General features: G+C 44.2%; 1 pseudogene; it reads right to left on the reverse strand.

Annotated features, from left to right (window-relative positions):
• The window catches only part of LOC141476598 (neuroendocrine convertase 1-like), a 91,517-nt pseudogene that overhangs the window by 54,371 nt on the left and 15,769 nt on the right, over nucleotides 1–21,377 (reverse strand).

Below are 21,377 nucleotides of genomic sequence, written 5' to 3' on the forward strand. Positions count from 1 at the left end.
CTATATGCTGAACAATTCCTGTAACATATAAAGAATCAGTTATGATATTGAGATTTACATCAGAAAAAAGCTGAAAAGCACGCGCAACAGCTGCAAGCTCAACAACTTGGGGAGATCCATCGACACATTTTATATCTTGGTTCCAGAGATTGTCGGTGGGTCGCCAAAGGACTACAGCTCTGTGTGTTTTCCCAAAACCGTCTGTGAATGCTGTAACTGCATTAGGAAGTGGGCTGTAAGAAAGTAAGGTTCGGTTAGTCAGTGGTAATTCTTCTAAGGAATTTAACAGACAATGTTTAGGTAAATGGATCAAAATTTGACCAGTGTAGTCTGCAAGTGCAGTCTGCACACTGAGAGATTCTGCTAAGATCCAGTCCAAGTCTTTTTTGTTGGTGGGAATATAAATGAATTCTGGATCACTAGCTTTTAGAGTCTGAAGTCGGTGACGACCTTTCTGAATCAAGTTGGCAAACATTTCTAATCGTGAAGTTACAGTCTTTGTGAATGCATGAGGCAAAAAGAGCCACTCTAATATCACAAGTGGGTCTTTTTTTGTTGAATCCCATTGGCTTAGAAGGGCATATGGCTGAAAGGTATTTTGAATGATGACTAAGTACACTGGAAGCGTTAAACAAAGACGGTGACTTTGACACATCTGTAAAGCCTCCATTACTTGCTGTAGACATTGCAGTCCAGTAGGTGTCAGCTGTCTTTTAGAGTTTAGGTCAGGGTCACCCTTTAATAATTGAAACAGGGGGTGTAGATCTTGTGTAGTGATACCTAGAAAAGGTCTGAGCCAGTTGATGGTTCCTAACAATTTTTGCAGATCATTCAGAGTCTTTATTTGTAATGCCAGCTTCAGTGCTTGTGGCTGGATGGTGTGAGTTGTAATTTTCCATCCTAGATATTTCCAGGGTGGTTCACGTTGGACCTTTTCCTCGGCTATCTGCAGGCCTGCTCTTTTGAAAGCAAGGCGGACTTGGCAGATGACTGTCTGCAGGTCTTTGTCTTTTTCGGCAGCTAAAAGTATGTCATCCATGTAATGATAAATTATAACATGAGGGTTTGCATTTTGGACAGGTTGCAAAGCATTTGCTACAGTTAGTTGGCAGATAGTCGGGCAATTTAGCATACCTTGTGGCAACACAGTCCAATGATATCGTTGTGTGGGCTGTTGCTGATTGATAGATGGTACAGAGAACGCAAACCAGGGTGCATCCCTTGGGTGTAGAGGAATAGCAAAAAAACAGTCCTTGAGATCAATTATAGCTATTGGCCAATTTTGAGGCAGCATAGAAGGTGAAGGAAGACCAGGCTGTAGTGCACCCATGGGCTCAATGACTGCATTTATAGCTCGAAGGTCTTGTAACAATCACCACTTGCCGCTTTTCTTTGGTATTACAAATACAGGAGTGTTCCACGGGCTGGTGGTGGGTACAATGTGACCAGCAGCCAGTTGTTCTTGTACTAAGTCATGCAAATGCAGCAGTTTGTCCTTTTTCAGGGGCCATTGATCTACCCAAACAGGTTTTTCTGATTTCCATGTCAATGAAAGGGCCTGCTGCTTGTCAATAGCCCCTATTAAAAATTTGTTTTCGGGAGGATTCCCCACTGGCTTAAGAAGTCTCAGCCCCATAACGTACAGGGCACAGGGACAATCTTTTTTAAGATGCCCAGGCTTTCCACAATTATAGCAGTCTGCCTTTTGAGCAGCCCGCACAGTGAGGTGTGTTGATAAGGCATCAGCTAAGAGACTCCTTTTATGAGATTCTGTGCTGATATCTTGGCACGCTTTTATCATATCAGTGATAGAAGGATTAGCATTCTTAATTGTTCGCAATACTTTACGACAATCAGCATCAGCATTTTCGAATGCTAATTGTTTCATAAGAATATCATGAGCTGCTCGGTTATCTACTTGTCTCTCTACTGCATTTTGGAGCCGAACAAGGAATTTTATATAGGGTTCTCCAGGCGCTTGTGTGATAGCAGGAAAGGAAGCTTCTGGAGTGGCTGTATCAGGTACCCATCTTATCGCGCACAGTACAATTTCTTTTACTTGCTCAAAACACTGTCTGTCCATTTGGGCTTGCACATCGGGAGTAGCCCGAAGCCCCTCACCGACGAGCTCATTCACACCAATATGATTTAAATTGCCAGTTAAGTTATCCATTGCCTTGGCAGTCGCGAGATCACGATACTCAGTCATGAATACAGCATATTGCATAGCCGACAAAATCATACGCAACAACAGTTTCCAATCATGAGGAGTCATAACATATCCATCCCCAACAGCTGTTAGTAAGTTCATGGTGTATGCTGACTGGAGACCATAATCTTTTACTGATTTCCTCAGTTCTTTAACATGATCATAACTCAAAGCCTCCCATGCTCCGGGTCGATTTCTGCGATAAATAACAGGGAACGCCTGCAAAATGTCTACGTCACCTTTAGCTAAGGCTTCTTTTTGACATTTGTCCCACACACTACGACAATCACTCGAGGTGGTTCGGTCGTTCCCCGCTACCTCTTTCAATTTATCATCACAAAGAAATAGATTAGGTTCTTGGTCTGGGTCGGTTGGCCCAGGATCGAAGGAGTCTCCCGAGAGACTCTCTTCTGCAACATAGCTATTGTCCGCGGGTGGCAGCGGCGGAGCGGAAGGACGCGTTAGGCTCTCAGAGTTTTTTTGTGTCCCTTTGCGGAGCTCTACTAGGGCTTCAGATATCTGCCGCCAAACTGGTAAATGCTTGGCTACAACCTTATCTGTCCCTGCAGCAGCGTCCCAAAGCTTTGTGCCAATTTGGTCCCACATGTCTTTGTCAAAGGTGCCGGTCTTAGAAAAGTCCAGGACATTTTCTCGTACCCAGTCTAAGAGGGTTACCAAAGACAGGGTAGGTACAGGTCGATTCTGAACTTTTAAAATATAGTGTAGTATTTCGAGATTCATTTGCTGCTCTTTCAGCAGTGTGTTCCCCATGGTTCCCGATCACTCACCTCTGTCCTGCAGAAGGTGATGAGCCGGCAGTGAAGTCAGTGAAGTCAGTTCCTCGAGGCAATCTCCTTGTTCAATTGGGCTACGCTACCGGTACGGACGTCTTTAGTCTCTTGATTCATGCCCCACGTTGGGCGCCATTTTTAAGCGTATGAAGGCACGGACCCTGGTCGGCGGTGCAACCAGAATCAGTTTATTACAACAAACACACAGCTTATATAGTACCAAATATCTTCTTTCCCAAAAAACACGCCCCTGTGACTCCCAACTGCCAGATGGGTGTGAATTCCCTTCCATCAGCAGGGTCGTTAGGCGCTGTTTGTGGGTAGTTAGGCGCTGTTTGTGGGTCGTCCCCTGCCAGTGTTCCTGCTGCTTTTGTTCCTTTCTCTAGCCTTGCTTCTTCCACAATCCTGTTCACCCAGAATTAATTAGTACTGGTGGTAGAAGAGGTACCAGAAAGGGAATGGGAGAAAACTCCTCATTCCTTCCAAGCCGCACAATTCCACTAAGTGAACTGGCTGTTTGTCTGTGTTCAAGCCTTCTGAAACTTCCTAAGTTATTACTGTCTCCCTGGGGACATTTAGGCCAAATCTGGACTACAGAAGACTTCTATCTGCCTTTTTCTTCAGAAGAGACAGAAAGATTGTCCAGGAAGTGCATGTAACCTCTTTCAGCATCTGACCATGAGTCACACCCATATGAGAGGAAGAAGTCAGAAGTATGACTTCACCTGTGCATGTATGCACAGAGCTAGAAGCTATTCTACCTGTCCAAAAGGTACTTCCAATACTAGAAAACAGCATCCTTAGCTACAAGAGGTGAGCTGAAGGGATGGAGGTTTTGGTAGGTTGATAGCTTTCTCTGAGAAACAATCTCCTCCAGAGCACTTCACAGGAGATATGTATTTTCTTAACATTCTTATTGCAAGTCAGCAAACTGAAGGTAAAGTCTGCTTAGGTAGATATTCTACAAACAGACATGGTGAATTTCAGGGCATTAAAGGAAGATTAAAATTAAAAAGCTCTTCATCTGGGAATTTAATTTCCTTAATTTCCAGTGTTTGTGCAAAATGTTATAAGGATTTTTCCTTTCATATATAACTTTCATATGAGATATAGATATATCTACATTTGCATAATGTGTCCTAAGACACAAAGTAATAGTGTACAGATTTGTTCTCTTTACACAACTGGGAGGTTACTCACTTGTTTTCAGTTTTTGTGTCATATCTAGGAAAGGGATCGTGATTATTGTCATTGAAATCATAAATGATATTTTTCACAACTAGATTGCTTAATGTTTTGGACCACTCATATTTTGACTTTGATCACTGCAATAATGCTAATTTGAAATTCAAATTTCATTGTTCTGAAATTTGACAGAAATTGTTTTTAGGGGCTGACAGGATTCTGCTCTGTTCCTTGAATTTGCTACCCAACCTTGCTTCCCCAGTATGTTTACAGACAGACATACTTATCTCTTAAATAATGTTAAATAAACAGGGAGTCTGCTTTACCAATGGATTGTACCTAAGATCATATAAGTCTTGGCAGTCTTAACTACTCTACAGTTACAGAATCACAGAATGATATGGGGTTGGAAGGGACCTCTAGAGATCATCTAGTCCAACCCCCCAGTTCAGTACAGTACAGTTTCAGTAGAATCCTAGAGTACCAAAAGACTACAAGTCTAGACCTTGTGATTGTAATAAGTAACTAAGGGTAATTTGCTGATCAAACAGGTTAAGCAAGAGGAACGAACCCATTGTAGCAGTCTTGAGAACTTCCTATTTAACCAGAAGATACACGTCCACAATGTTATCTGGCAACACCAAACATGGGAACACCCTGTTTGACAAAAAAGGCTTAACCACAATGTCATCAGAATGTGTTACCTTGAGCGAATGTTAAACCGTTAATGTCTTGCTAACGTGTGCCATTGTACCAATCAACCCTGAAAAGAATAGATTGTATAAGCTGATTCTGTGACGATATCTTATCAAAATTGCCCCAAGCAAGAAGCCCCTCGGAAGAAGCCGAGGGGCGTACCGAAGATGTTGCAATCGACCTCTGTGAAGATAAAAGGAGTCGTTTAGCTTGCCTGAATTTGCGAGTCTTTGGTGGAGCTGCGACTCCCTGGCCGCCCAGCGCTGCTTTTGCTTTCCTACCTTAATAAATATTTAATAAATCTATTTCGGACTCGATTTGTCTTAAAATTCAACTATAACAAATTTGGTGCCGTGACTCGGATCCAGACAGCCAACTCAGAATTCAACTCTGGGAGGGCGCCCCCATCTTCGGATGGTCCTGGAGGAGATTCTGACTTAGCTCATCTGGATTTTCCAAACTGAGATAGGAAAGCAAAAAGAAAGAGAAAGGAGAAACTGCAGTTCCCTGTAATTTTTGTGCACAAAGAGCCGGACGAAGACTCGGGAGTGAGTAAGTATATCGCGGTTCCGTTCGGTCGGGGATTGGGTGCCCGGGGTGCGAGTGACTGAGACGTCCACTGGGCTTAGTAGCCCACCGGACGAAGTGAGTGTGGACCTCCTAATAGTGCGGTTCCCATTGTCCGCGAGGGCGTGGGCCACGAACGGAAGGAAGCGAGTGAAACTTGAGTGAGAGAAGGCACTCCCGGAAGATGGGACAGAAGAAAAGTACGACTTCTGGTTCCATACAGAAGATACGGGGTGGGGGTGGGCTCCCTGATATACCCCAAGATAGCCCATTAGGCCTAATGATTCGATATTGGGATTCCCTAAAAGGGAAATCCAAGGAGAAATTGGTCTATTATTGTATGGAAATATGGGGAGGAAAACAGATAAGAAAAGACTTATATTGGCCAATTCTTGGATCCTTAGAGGATTGGATATGCCAACAATTAAACACATACGTTAACAACAAACGACCATTTAGTAAGGAGGAGAGTGAATATGCCTTTTTATGGATCCTGAGCACGGCTCAGGCCGCTAATTTGTTTCCATTAAAGGAAAAGAAAAATGATAAAAAGAAAAGGTGGGACATAGACGAACCTCCAGTGTCCCCCCCACCCTATGTCCCCCCTCCTCTGCCACCACAAGGTCCTGAGCAAGATCTCCCTCCAACAGCACCTACAGAACCTGAGGAAGAGACTCCTCCTTCTAATCGAAGAATAACTAGAAGTCAAATCAGAGAAAGAAGGGAGGAAAATTTATTGTATCCCTTAAGGGAGACTGCTATGGGGGGACCACAACCCGGAGTTGGATTTGTATCTGTACCCCTCAGCTCCGGGGATGTGAGGGAGTTTAAGAAAGAAATGGGACACTTGTTAGAGGACCCATTAGGGGTAGCAGAACGTTTTGATCAATTCCTCGGGCCTAACATTTATACTTGGGACGAGATGGAGTCTATTTTAAAGATCTTGTTCACAAACGAAGAACGAGGAATGATCAGAATGGCAGGCATGAGACACTGGGATCAGAGGCATCAGCATGGTCCCGCCGGGGATGTAAAATGGCCCTTACAGAGGCCCAATTGGGACAATCAAGACCCCGCACATAGAAATAACATGGTTGATCTCCGTGATATGATAATTCAGGGGATTAGGGATTCTGTACCTAGAGGGCAAAATATCAATAAGGCCTTTAATGAACAACAGAAGAAAGATGAAACCCCCACCGAATGGCTGGAAAGATTGAGAAAGAGTTTACAGCTATATTCTGGGTTAGACCCCGATAGCCAAGTGGGTCAAGCCCTGCTGAAAACTCAATTTGTAGCTAAATCTTGGACAGATATAAGAAGAAAGTTAGAGAAAGTAGAAGACTGGCAGGAGAGGGGGTTAGATGAGTTACTACGAGAAGCTCAGAAGATGTATGTGAGAAGGGAAGAAGAAGGTCAGAAGAAACAAGCCAGAATCCTGATGGCTGCTGTAAGGGAAGGGCAAAATCAGGGAAAGAGAAGAGAAAGTCCCTGGAAGGGCCCAGTAGAACCGAGAAGAAGGAGATTTGGTTCGCAGGACATAGAATGTTTTTATTGTCGCAGGAAGGGACATCTGCAGAGAAATTGTCGGAAAAGAATGCAGGATGAGGAGATTTTTAAGGAAGATTAGGGGGGTCAGGGGCTCTATTTGCTGGGGACCCCTAAGGTTACTGAGCCCTTGATAAAGTTGAAATTGGGTCCTCAGCATGAAGTGTTCGAGTTCCTCGTGGACTCGGGTGCCGAAAGATCAACCGTCCAAAAGTTACCATCTGGATGTGTTGAATCAAAAGATAAACTCCAAGTAATTGGTGCAAAAGGGGAACCTTTCAAGGTGCCCCTGATAAGGAATGTAGCAATAGAAGCCCCAAATAAAGATGGGGTGGGAACATTTTTATTGGTCCCAGAAGCTGAATATAACCTTTTGGGATGAGACCTGATGGTGGAATTAGGAATTAATTTGGAAGTAGACCAAGAGATGTTAAAAGTAAAGTTATGCTTATTAACCGCTGAAGATGAAGCCAAGATAAATCCAGAAACTTGGTATAGCCCTGGATCGGTGGGAAAATTAAATATCAAACCGATCACAGTCTCTATAAAAGACCCAGACCAGCCAATTAGGATAAAACAGTATCCCATCTCCAGAGAAGGGAGAGAAGGGTTGCAGCCAGTAATTGAGAGACTTTTGGTCCAAGGACTTTTAGAACCCTGTATGTCTCCTCACAACACTCCCATATTGCCCGTAAAGAAGCTGGATGGGTCCTATCGCTTAGTACAAGATCTGAGAGCCATAAACGAATGAACCATTACCCGGTTCCCTGTGGTGGCTAACCCACACACTATACTTAATCGGTTAAGTCCAGAATATAAATGGTATAGTGTTATAGATTTAAAAGATGCTTTTTGGGCCTGTCCCTTAGAAGAATGTAGAGACTATTTTGCTTTTGAGTGGGAGGACCCCAAAACCCATAGAAAACAACAATTACGGTGGACTGTTTTGCCCCAGGGATTCAGAGAATCCCCAAATTTGTTTGGACAAGCTCTGGAACAATTATTGGAATCCTACGAATTAAGTCAGGGATTAATCCTGATACAATACGTAAACTCAAGAAGAAGTCAGAAATGAGAGCATCAAATTATTAAACTTTTTGGGCCTCAAGGGGTTAAAGGTTTCTAAGTCCAAATTGCAGTTCACTGAAGAAGAGGTAAAATATTTGGGACATTGGCTCACAAAGGGACACACGAAATTAGATCCCGAAAGAGTGAAAGGAATTTTATCCCTAACAGCGCCCACTAATAAAAGACAGATAAGGCAGCTGTTGGGATTGTTAGGGTATTGTCGACAGTGGATAGAAAATTACAGCAGTAAAGTAAAATTCTTGTACGAAAAACTAACTAAAAATGGGTTAGTAAAATGGACCCCTGAAGATGAGAAGCGCTGGGAGAACGTGAAAAGAAACCTGGTGGAAGCACCTGTCCTCAGTTTACCCGATATCCGTAAACCCTTTCAACTTTTTATCAATGTGGATAACGGGACAGCTTATGGGGTTCTGACCCAAGGGTGGGCAGGGCAGAGAAAGCCTGTAGGATATTATTCTAAAATACTAGATCCTGTAAGCCGCGGGTGGCCCACTTGTTTACAAGCAATAGTGGCCACTGCATTATTGGTAGAAGAAGTTGGAAAGGTCACCTTAGGAGGTGAACTAAAGGTATACACCCCCCATAACATTCGAGGAGTATTGCAACAACGAGCTGATAAGTGGCTTACAGACAGTCGATTACTAAAATATGAGGGAATTTTGATTAACTCCCCTAGGTTAGAAATGGAAACCACCTCTGTTCAGAATCCTGCCCAATTTTTATATGGGGAACCTAGGGAAGATTTGACACATGACTGTCTCCAACTAATAAATTTGCAAACTAAGATAAGGGAGGATTTAGAGGAAGATGAATTAGGCGAAGGGGAGAAATTATTTGTGGATGGTTCCTCACGAGTGGTTGAAGGACAACGGAAATCGGGATATGCTATTGTGGACGGGTATACCTTTCAGATAAAAGAGTCAGGACCATTAAATAAAGCTTGGTCCGCACAAGCATGTGAGTTATATGCTATGATGAGAGCATTAAAACTTTTAGAAAATAAAATTGGAACCATTTATACAGATTCAAAGTATGCCTTTGGGGTGGTGCATACCTTTGGAAAAATTTGGGAAGACAGGGGCTTAATTAACACCCAGGGAAAGGGATTAGTCCATGAAAAACTAATCCAAGAAGTTTTAAAGGCCTTAAGAGGTCCACTAAAGATAGCCATAGTCCACGTAAAAGGACATCAGAAGGGACTAACCCATACAGTAAGAGGAAACAATCTAGCCGACGCAGAGGCAAAACGGGCTGCCTTGTTAATGGTTCAGACCTTGGGAAAGGAACCTGAAAGGCTAAAAATAGAGAAGACTTTCACTCTCCAAGAATTGGATAAGCTAAAACAAATTGGAGCAAAAAGAGATGGTGATAAATGGCTGCTACCAGATGGTAGGGAAATTCTTCCAAAGGGATTAGCCAGAGGAATACTAAATAAATTACACCATAAAACCCATTGGGGAATTCAGGCTTTAGTGGATCAGTTTGAAACAAAATATGCCTGCATCGGAATATACGGATTAGCCAAAAGGATCTTAGAGGGATGTTTAACCTGTCACAAAGTGAATAAACGACAACTTAGGGAGAAGGTTCAAGGGGGTCGTGAACTGGCTAAAAGGCCCTTTGAGAAAATACAAGTGGATTTTACTGAATTACCGAAGGTTGGGAGATATCAGTATTTATTAGTCTTGGTTGATCACCTTACGCACTTTGTAGAAGCCTTCCCAGTGATAAGGGCTACTGCAAAGACAGTTATTAAAATCCTCTTGGAAGAAATTATTCCGAGGTATGGCACTATTGCGGTAATTGACTCAGACCGAGGCCCACATTTTACATCCAAAATAATTAAAGAAACAACTGAATTGTTCGGTACAAAATGGGAATACCATACTCCCTGGCACCCACAAAGTTCCGGGAAAGTAGAAAGAATGAATGGGGAAATAAAGAAACACCTAACCAAACTTATGGTGGAGACAAAAATGAATTGGACTAAATGTCTACCGCTGGCCTTGCTTTACATTAGAACTCAACCTAGGACAGATACTGGTATATCCCCCTTTGAAATGTTGTATGGGATGCCTTATGACTTTGGATTATTAGTAGAGCACCCAAAGGTCGAGGATAAAATTTTAACAGAATATATTTTAGAACTTACAAGAAGGAGACAGGAACTAAGAAAGAAGGGTTTGGTAGTACAAAGACCTCCCTTGGACATTTCCATACACCAAATCCAGCCTGGAGACCAGGTATTAATCAAAACCTGGAAAGAAACCTCCCTAACACCCCGTTGGGAAGGACCCTTTGTTGTTTTACTTACCACAGATACGGCTGTACGGACAGCAGAAAAAGGATGGACTCATGCCAGCAGAATTAAGGGACCTATCTTCCCAGAAAGGTGGACCGTAACGTCAGAACCAGGAGACCTCCGAATGAAGATAAGGAAAAACGAGACCGGTAAATGAACCACTCCAGAAGGGAAGCAAGAAATAGTTTACATCAATGGTTCCAAATACCACCTGCAAATACCCTACGAAAAGTATATTTTGCACCTTGGAGTGAGGAGAGAATACCTGACCAAACGGCGGGGGGGGGGCTGGATTATACAAACTGACAGGAACTCCTCAGGTTTTTCCTTTTTGCTGTGAGACGGAGACAGAAATACCTGAATCGCCCAGTATAGGAGATCTCCGTGGAATACCCTGCGTGAAACACCCCACTTCCGGACATTTATGTTGGGTTGTTTGCCGATGTTTAAATTGCGATAAAGAATGGTCCTGTGTTTCATTTAAGAGACAACCTTATTGTATGAAATGTCGCAATAATTTGACACATACCAGGGAACAACGGGCTCAAGCAGAGATTCGTAAATTATTTTGTGGGTGGGAATTGTCAATACCCGAGCTTTGGGAAATATATGAAACAGACTGGTATAGAGTTTTAAGACAGTGTGTTATAAGATTTGCCTGGAAACGGGCACAACAACCAAACAGGTGGAAATATATTTGAGAGGTAACTAACTCTTTAGACCTTGGAAATTATTGACAGGATAACAGCAAAATCCCCCTGAAGACTACCTGCTGCTGCCGAGAAGATATTAATATCACGTTGCTCTCCGCAAAAGAGTAGACGAGGAAGGCAGAGAGGTACTGAACAGTGGGGGAAATGAAAGCTGGTATCCTATTAATGGTATTAATTACCACGACTTTAGAAAATGAACATCAACCCTTCAATTGGACCTTAGGTCGATGGGAAGATTCAATAGAAGTTCGGTATAATGTGACAGCCGGACCCCCAGAATTCCAAGTTAAATTGGAAGAATTAGTCTTTTATGAACTAGACCCACCCGGTCGACAAGAAAGAGCAATAAAACCTTTTTATCTCTGCCCCAGTTCGAATCCAGGGAAAAGCTACTGCAATTTCCCTAATCACTATTACTGTGCATATTGGGGATGTGAAACCATAGCTTCAAACTGGGATGTAGCCAGTAAAGATAGATTTTTAAATATAATATGGGGGCCCAGAGGATGCAACCCGCCAGCTTCTAGCTGGGATGGACACATAGAGGGCTCCCATCTTGGCAACTGTAAGCATGTTATATTAGAAATCCTGCAGCCTAATGACCATGGATGGTTATTTGGACGAACCTGGGGAATGCGATATTGGGAATCTGGAACTGATAGAGGAGGACTAATATTCATTCAAAAACGGGAAGTTAAAATACCACAAGCAGTAGGGCCCAATCGAGTCATCACAAAACCAAAGGGAGGAAACTCCACAGCCTCAGTCACCCCAGGGACATACCTAACCTCTACAAATAAAGTGGAGAAAATACCCAAAGATGATGAACCCTTATGGGCTGTAATGAAGGCAGCCTATCAAGCTCTAAATGCAACAAATCCAAATTTTACCACTTCCTGTTGGTTATGTTATGATGTAAAACCCCCTTTTTATGAAGGGATAGCTGTGCCATCTCCCTTTAATACCTCTGCCGAGGAGAATCCCTCCAGATGTAATTGGAAAGAACGGAAAGCAGGGATTACTCTCCAACAGGTCAGAGGGAGCGGTTGGTGTATAGGAAAGGTGACGAATGGGGAAAGAGCTCTATGTACTAACCAAACTCAAAACTTTACATCTGATATTAAATGGATTCTGCCTAGTCCTGGGGCATGGTGGGTTTGTTCCATAACCGGATTAACACCTTGTTTGTCCACTGCTGTTCTCAAGAAAAATGTCTCAGAATTTTGTGTACAAGTTACTGTGGTACCTAGAATCCTCTTACATGGGGAAGAAACTATGTATTTACATTGGAGCAATTCAGGACATAAAATCAACAAAAGAGAGCCAATATCTGCAATTACTATAGCTACTCTACTTGGTTTAGGGGTCGCCGGGACCGCCACTGGCATAACCTCCTTGGTACAACAACAACAGAGTCTAACATCTCTAAGAGCTGCAGTAGACGAAGATTTGGCCCGAATAGAAAAATCTGTTTCCTATTTAGAGAAATCATTGACCTCATTGTCAGAAGTAGTTTTACAGAATCGAAGAGGATTGGACCTTTTGTTCATGCAAAACGGAGGATTATGCGCTGCCCTAGGTGAAGAATGTTGCTTTTATGCTGACCATACAGGGGTAGTAAGAGATTCGTTAGCTAAGCTGAGAGAAGGGTTAGAGAAAAGAAAACGGGAACGAGAGGCTCAGTCCTCCTGGTATGAATCTTGGTTTAATCCGTCACCATGGCTGACTACCTTAATTTCTACTTTGGCGGGACCCCTCATAATGTTACTATTGGCTCTGACTTTTGGACCCTGTGTCATTAATAAACTTGTAACCTTTTTTAAAGGCAGGTTAGAAAAAGTGCAGCTAATGGTGATGAAGCAATCAGAACTGGAAATGAAAATTATACCGAACGAAAATCCTGAATTAGATGCCGCTTGTGAGGTATTGTCTAGGTTTGATCAGCAAATCACTTATAAATAAAAGAAGGGGGGATTGTAATAAGTAACTAAGGGTAATTTGCTGAGTTTCTTAATCTAGAGGTTGAGGAGTTTCCTTGCACAGCAAAATTTTGATACCTAAAGGAAAACATGGAACATTTGATGCAGAAAGGAGGACTATTTATACTGTAGTACAGTGTACTTTATGGAAGAGGAAAGAAATCACAATACTATAAAATCAATTCATATAAAATCATTAATTACAAGTTAACAGTGGAACTCCTGTGAATGCAACACAATGCAGGCTTTTATGTTGAATGCGTAGCACGGTTAGAAGGTTATCTAAGCTGTGATGGTTATTCAAACAAGCAAAACCAGTTTGTTTCTTTTCCCTACCTACATTTTGATGTCTATGTGCATATTGTGAATTTACAGAGAAGAAGAAAGATTCATCTGGCAGTAATATTGATGCTGTTACTCACAGTCCAGCTGGACCTTCAAGTCTCCTTTCCCAGCAGTGTTTTGCAGTGTGATCAAGTAGAAAACTATGAATATTGGACTAACTTAATCACTGGCATAATTCCATTTAAAGAAATTGGAAGCTAAAATGAACCAGTGTGTTTTGCTAATGTGTCTATGCACAGAATTGCATAGCGTTTATGCATGAACACGGTGATCTCTAAGTTACTAGGTTGCATTTTGAAAATGTTTCCAGCTTTGCTCCCTTGAATGCATTACTAAATCCAATTCAAATCAAATCAACATACTGATACTCCTTTCTGTGCTGTCTGCTCCTTTTGGAAATGGGAATAAACCACTGATAGTACCTGGATGTTCACTTTGACACAGACCAGGTTGGTACTTTTCATCCCAATTTCTCAACAGACAAACAAAACTCATGTTCGGTAAATTGAAAAATTCCCACCATAAGCCTCAGGTGGAGGATGCCTTTGGATGTAACCTTTTGCTTTAAACCTCTGAATAGATTTCAGTATTTTTCTCTACTGTCATTCAATGGCTTTATTATTCCTACATCTATCACCATATATGATATGAGTGACTCGGAAATTATTATAATAAAGAAATGTACACATTTGATTAAAATACGTTTTCCTAATGACAGCCTAATGGAAAGTCACTACAAGAACATAAACCCTTAAAAATGGAAGCTATTCCACACGTGTAGTTTGAAAGCTTTCAAATAACACTCACTTTGCTATATACTTAGTGCTAAAAACTCTACAAATTAGTTACTCACAGAAGATGAACATACTTATGCAAGTATAAGTATTTTAAACTGCCCAATCACTATCCAAGGCTATATATACTTGTGCACAGGTTAGAGCAATTATTTTTCCCTCTCTTCCCTGCCCACAGCAAAGCTTGACCTCTTCATCACCTAATGGTAATTAACAACTGATATCTACCATGCTTGTTATTTTTGTGATGTGGACAGCTGCTCTGTGGAAAATGAGCTGAAAGTACAAAGCAGATATGTCAGACAAGCCAAATGTTTGTCACTCAGCAGCTGGGCTAGGTTTGAACTACCATCTATTACAAAAGCTGAAGGCCCTATGCCCTATCTTCAGTCACTGATATATCAAGTAGTGAAAACTATTCTGGTTCAAGTTCCTTGCAAGAAAGTACATTTGAAAACTTGTACAAATATTGGAAGTTAGGAAACCAGATAATCATATCCTTTCAAAACATTCACAACCATTATCCATTTTACAGCAAACACTGGGATGTCTATAGGAAGCAGATAAATATTCATATTAGAGCCAAGTTTTCCCTTGGCTTTCACAGTTAATATAACGTATAATTCATGAAGGAACTATACAAACAAAAGCAAGATTCTCTTCTTTCCCCCTTGTTAAAAGAATGAATTTAAGTCTTTTGAAATTGGCTGTTGCTGAACATGTGTAGCTCTTTGGAGTAAAGGTCAGCCCAAAAAAGGGAGGAATTGCAACCAAGACTATGTTTCTGAACATTATATTATGACAGCATTGAAAATATGAACATAGGTCTGCATATAGATTAGAACATGCAACCTTTATTTGTAATTGTCTACAGTAAAACTGTGGCTTTGAACAACCCCAATATAGAATGATTTCACCTAGGAGACTTTAACTGTTAAACCAAAGTTTACAATTAAATAGATGGGAATGTACAGTTTTGAAACAGAATAGGCAAAACAAAGCATTTCCTGTCTGTCCCGCTCCCTTTCTTCTTCTAACTACACATAGAATGTTTCCTTCTAACTGACATTTGCATCCCAAAACTTTACTTGAATAACTAATCACTTGCTCTCAAGTGATTTGTCCTTAAATGCTAAAATGATATTTTTCACAACTAGATTGCTTAATGTTTTGGACCACTCATATTTTGACTTTGATCACTGCAATAATGCTAATTTGAAATTCAAATTTCATTGTTCTGAAATTTGACAGAAATTGTTTTTAGGGGCTGACAGGATTCTGCTCTGTTCCTTGAATTTGCTACCCAACCTTGCTTCCCCAGTATGTTTACAGACAGACATACTTATCTCTTAAATAATGTTAAATAAACAGGGAGTCTGCTTTACCAATGGATTGTACCTAAGATCATATAAGTCTTGGCAGTCTTAACTACTCTACAGTTACAGAATCACAGAATGATATGGGGTTGGAAGGGACCTCTAGAGATCATCTAGTCCAACCCCCCAGTTCAGTACAGTACAGTTTCAGTAGAATCCTAGAGTACCAAAAGACTACAAGTCTAGACCTTGTGATTGTAATAAGTAACTAAGGGTAATTTGCTGATCAAACAGGTTAAGCAAGAGGAACGAACCCATTGTAGCAGTCTTGAGAACTTCCTATTTAACCAGAAGATACACGTCCACAATGTTATCTGGCAACACCAAACATGGGAACACCCTGTTTGACAAAAAAGGCTTAACCACAATGTCATCAGAATGTGTTACCTTGAGCGAATGTTAAACCGTTAATGTCTTGCTAACGTGTGCCATTGTACCAATCAACCCTGAAAAGAATAGATTGTATAAGCTGATTCTGTGACGATATCTTATCAAAATTGCCCCAAGCAAGAAGCCCCTCGGAAGAAGCCGAGGGGCGTACCGAAGATGTTGCAATCGACCTCTGTGAAGATAAAAGGAGTCGTTTAGCTTGCCTGAATTTGCGAGTCTTTGGTGGAGCTGCGACTCCCTGGCCGCCCAGCGCTGCTTTTGCTTTCCTACCTTAATAAATATTTAATAAATCTATTTCGGACTCGATTTGTCTTAAAATTCAACTATAACATGATGGATCCTATTTGAGAAAGGGTTTTAGTTTGTCACATGTGGTTTAACCCCAGCCAACAACTAGGACCCTGCAGCTGCTTGCTCACCCTCCAAGTTTGGAAGGGGGAGAGAATCAGAAGAGTAAAAGTGAGAAAAAACTTGTGGGTTGAGATAAAGACAGTTTAACAGGTAGAGCAAAAGCCACGCACGCAAGCAAAGCAAAATAAGGAATTCATTCACTGCTTCCCATCAGCAGGCAGGTGTTCATCTATCTCCAGGAAAGCAGGGCTCCATCATGCATAACAGTTACTTGGGAAGACAAACACCATAACTCCAAACATCCTCCCTTCCTTCTTCTTCCCTCAGCTTTATATACTGAGCATGACATCACATGGTATGGAATAGCCCTTTGGTCGGTTGGAATCAGCTGTCCCGGCTGTATCCCCTCCCAACTTCTTGTGCCCTCCCAGCATACTTGCTGGCAGGGCAGTATGAGGAGCAGAAAAGGCCTTGATCGCTTAGCAACAACCAAAACCACCAGTGTGCTATCAACACCATTTGTGATACCAAATCCAAAACATAGCACTACACCAGCTGCTAGCAAGAAAGTTAACTCCATCCCAGCTGAAACCATGACATCATAGAATTGAATCCAGAAAAATCTCAATTCTTTTTCCTCAATCACTATAAATCAAATCTAATTTCCATAGCAATTGCACAGACATGGTCTGATTAATCTCACTTGAATCTATGGATTTTTACTTTGAATTGAGCCCTGTGGTTCCTCATTCATATTTTCATCAGTGACACATTGATATCTGAAATTCCAAACCTTTGAAATGCTGCATATCTTAAGTTTTGATTTGGACACAGAGGCTGCCTGTATAGCACCTGGAGCCCATCTAAGGAGAGGTGATTTCTATCCTAGGCTCAGCCTTCTGGGCTTCATAAGTGCCATGCACAGCATGGGTGGGAAACAGCTGTGCCGATGCTCTAGACCTTGCAGAGGAATTTGGTCCCCAGCACTGCCAAATGCATTGCCTGGCACAGGACCCTTGGCTGGAGGTAGAATTAAGTTATTATGCAACAACATTGACATCATGGCATCCCAAAAAAAAGAGAAAAGGCCTGTTGTAAAGAAACCCGCAATGGCAACTCTGGGGGGTGGACTAGCTAGCGGAGGTGCCCAGGCAGCAGGACAGGCCCTGAAGCAGCAGGCCAGGCTGGGACGGTTCACCTCCCCACAGCACCCCTCTGTGGTGGGGAGCGGCTGTGGCAGGTGGGGCGGAAGGCAAGAGCTGCCCATGTTCCTCATCCTGCCCAGCTCCCCTCAACAAGAGCCAGCCCTGAGAGTGCAGGGCGCCTCACCATGTGGTGCCCCCAATGCTGCCATATTGGAAAGAGACGTGGGCTGGGGGCAGCGGGAGGAGAAAGTGAGTCAAACTCCCAGGAGCTGGCATAGCTCTGCAAGCAGCAGCTAGACGCAAATTTAACAGCAGCCCTGAGGAGAGAAGGGAGAGAGGGAAACAAGCCTCCACGGACCCAGAGCAGTTTGCCCCCTGCCCAGCACCCACGTTGCTAGGTGAGCACAGGGGAAGCAGTGGCCCTGTGGTGGGAGGCCATGTGTCAGCTTGGTGCAGCTGCCTGGGGCTGCACATTACCCACTTTGGAGCCAGAATGAAAATGAGTGTTTGCACGTCAAAACTGTGAAAGACATCCTGACGTCAAGTGTACTTGGCTCCTAAGATGGGTGGTAATTCCCCGGGGGGGGCAGGCAAGCTGGAGGAGTGCGCTAAAATAAGCAGGAGGGACACGCATATGTCAAAACGGAAGGGACAGAGGCAAAACCTGCACTGCCAGCTGCAGATGACCTCTCTGGGCCATGTCTGCAGGATGGTGCTGCCCCTCAACCATGTGCCTGTGGTGTGCAGTGGGACCTGGGTGCCCACCACCTTCGTGGGAAGGCGCTCTGCCACCCCACACACCCCCCCGCAGCGGGCCTTGTACAGGGTAAGTGGGGCAGCAGCTGCCTCCTGCAGCTAGTGGTGGCTCCCTGAGAGAAGAGGCCTGCAGGTTCCAGAAATGCCAACTTAGTTGACTTCTTCCCCCAGCCATGGGTGGCTGCCTGAAATAGAGATTTTTGGCAGGGCCAGAACAGAGGCATGACAGGGTCAGTGACGTAGGTGTTTGTGGGGTGACGCTACTGCTTTCCAGCTGCTCACAGATGGAGGGAGAGAAACATGTATGAGGTTTTACCCTCTGCCTCCCCAGGAACTTTCTGTGCTAACCAAGCATACCAGGGCAATCACACTGGCTCCCCACTTGTCCTCATTCCTTGTGGACTACTTCATGACTGTCCCTGCCAGTGACTGGCAGAGTTCCACAGGGCCAGGCCTTCAGTGCATACCATGGCACCCGAGCCCAGGGGCTTGGCTGAAGGGCTTTGCTACTCTTGTGGCTTCTCATGGGCTGTGGCCAGTTCCCTCAGCAAACAGCTGTCCCTGTGCAGGTGGCCTGCATGCAGGTGGCCCTGGGGTGGCAACAGTGAGGAGGGCGGTGGTGAAAGGCCCAGTGGGGGTGGCTGTGAGGGGCCTGCCAGTGAGGGGCGGGAGTGGTCCAACGTGGCCACTCACCAGCCTCCCTTCCCACAGCATGCATCCAGCCTCAGGAACAGCAGAGGCGCTGTCCTTCCTCCCATCAAACGGGCCACGGGTAGCAGGTAGCTGGCAATGTCTGCTCAAGAAGAACATATCAAGAAGGCAAAAAAACCGTAAAAGGTTTGGCAAGGAGCTCTTTTTGATGGCTTTTGAAGCCGGTAAAAGTGACTGGTCTGTGCCGGAACCCGGCAGCTTGTGGGTGGGCTGCGGAGGCGGCATGGACGGAACCACTCCCCCCCTCCCCCGGCTAAAAGAGGCCTCTCAGGAGCACAGCGACCTGAGACAGCACACAAGGCCCGGGGAGTGGCAAAGGGCACGCAGGGAGGAACCCGAAGCTCTGTCAGCTTGACAGGTGAGTCCTCCTGGTGATCATCACCCCCCTTGGTAGGAGTTTAGCCATGGTCTCCACCTGGAGGAAGGTCATGCACTTGACCCTAAACAGAATGGATGTGGAAACCCAGACAGAGCTCCCACAGAAGCATGCGGCTGTCCAGGTCACACGCTGCAGGGAATGCCAGGACCTTTTACTGGTAACATGATAGTGGTGAGACGTGCTGTATAAGATGTGAACAGATCAATGATCTGCTCAGCCTGGTGGCAGAGCTGAAAGAAGAAGTTGAAAGGTTGAGGAATAATAGGGTAAAAAGCAGCAAGGGTCTAGGAGCCCCTGTAGGCACCCCTGGTCAGGCTGAAGGCAAAAGCGTAAATGAAAAGAGCAAGTGGAAGCAGGTTTGTGGTCGGGACACCAGACGATCTCCCACCTTACCCACCTCGTCCTGTGAAGTACCTCTGAGGAACAGATATGAGGTTCTGCTTGAGAATGGCCTGTCGAGTGAGGAAGTAGATAAGGAGCACCCTATAACACAGATGCCTCCTAAGCCAAAAAAGCATATACCCCGCATCACCACCACACCCTCTAAGAAAAAACGAAGGGTTATAGTTGTTGGGGACTCCTTCCTGAGAGGGACAGAGGGCCCAATATGCCGGGTGGACCCTCCTCAGAGGGAAGTCTGCTCTCTTCCTGGAGCCTGGGTGAAGGATGTCACCAGGAAACTTCCTGGTTTAGTACAGTCCTCAGATTATTATCCACTACTGATATTCCATGTAGGTGCAGAGGAGACAGTGACTCGAAGCTCAAGAGCTATAAAGAGAGACTTCAGGGAGTTGGGAGGCTTAGTAAAGGAATCCGGGGTGCAGGTGATTTTTTCATCACTCCCTCCAGTGGCAGGCAATGATGCTGGGAGGAGCAGATGGATCAAATCAGTCAATACATGGCTCCGTGGCTGGTGTCACCACCATAACTTTGGGTACTTTGATAGTGGGTTGGCCTATACAGCACCGGGCTTGTTGACAGGAAATGGAAGATGCCTCTCTCAAAGGGGGAAGACTGTTCTGGCCCAAGAGATTGCAGGGTTGATTGACAGGTCTTTAAACTAGATGTGAAGGGGGAGGGGGCTGATAACATCAGGCCTGTCTTTGAGGCTCCCGAGGCAAAAGGAATCTGGGAAACACAGATAAAGCACCGCAAAGGAAGGCCACCTGAAGAGCAACATGAAGGAAATGGAGCCATTCCAGCTAATAAGTCAGCCCCATTGGGCGCCCAGCTGAAGTGCCTTTACACAAATGCACGCAGCATGGAGAACAAGCAAGAGGAGTTAGAGACGTATGCACGCCTCCAGGGCTATGATCTTATTGGCATTACCGAGACGTGGTGGGATGGCTCTTATGACTGGAGTGTTGGAATGGAGGGTTACAGACTCTTCAGGAAGGACAGGCTGGGCAGATGGGGAGGGGGTGTTGCCCTCTATGTCAATGACCAGCTGGAGTGTGTGGAGCTCCACCTGGGGATGGATGAATACCTGACAGAGAGCTTATGGGTCAGGATTAAAGGGAGCACAGGGTCAGGTGATGTTACAGTAGGGGTCTGCTACAGACCACCAGATCAGAGTGACAGGGAGGATGAGGCCCTCTATAGACAGATAGGAGCAGCATCATGCTCGCACACCCTGGTCCTCATGGGGAACTTCAACTACCCCGATATCTGTTGGAAGGACAACACAGCAGGGCACAAGAAATCCAGGAAGTTCTTGGAATGCGTTGATGATAACTTTCTTCTTCAAATGATCGAGGAGCCAACGAGGAAAGGAGCCGTGCTGGACCTCGTCCTTACCAACAAGGAGGGGCTGGTGGGGAATGTCAAGTTCAAGGGTAGCCTCGGCTGCAGCGACCACAAAATGGTAGAATTCAAGATTCATAGGGCAGCGAGGAGGGTGTGCAGTAAGCTCGCTACCCTGAACTTCAGAAGAGCAGACTTTGGTCTCCTGAGAGATCTGATTGTCAGGGTAGCGTGGGAAAAAGAACTGGAGGGGAGAGGGGCCCAAGAAAGCTGGTTGGCATTCAAGGACCGCCTCCTCCAAGCTCAGG

Source organism: Numenius arquata, chromosome W, assembly GCF_964106895.1.
Source record: "Numenius arquata chromosome W, bNumArq3.hap1.1, whole genome shotgun sequence".
In the NCBI taxonomy this organism is placed as follows: Eukaryota; Metazoa; Chordata; class Aves; order Charadriiformes; family Scolopacidae; genus Numenius; species Numenius arquata.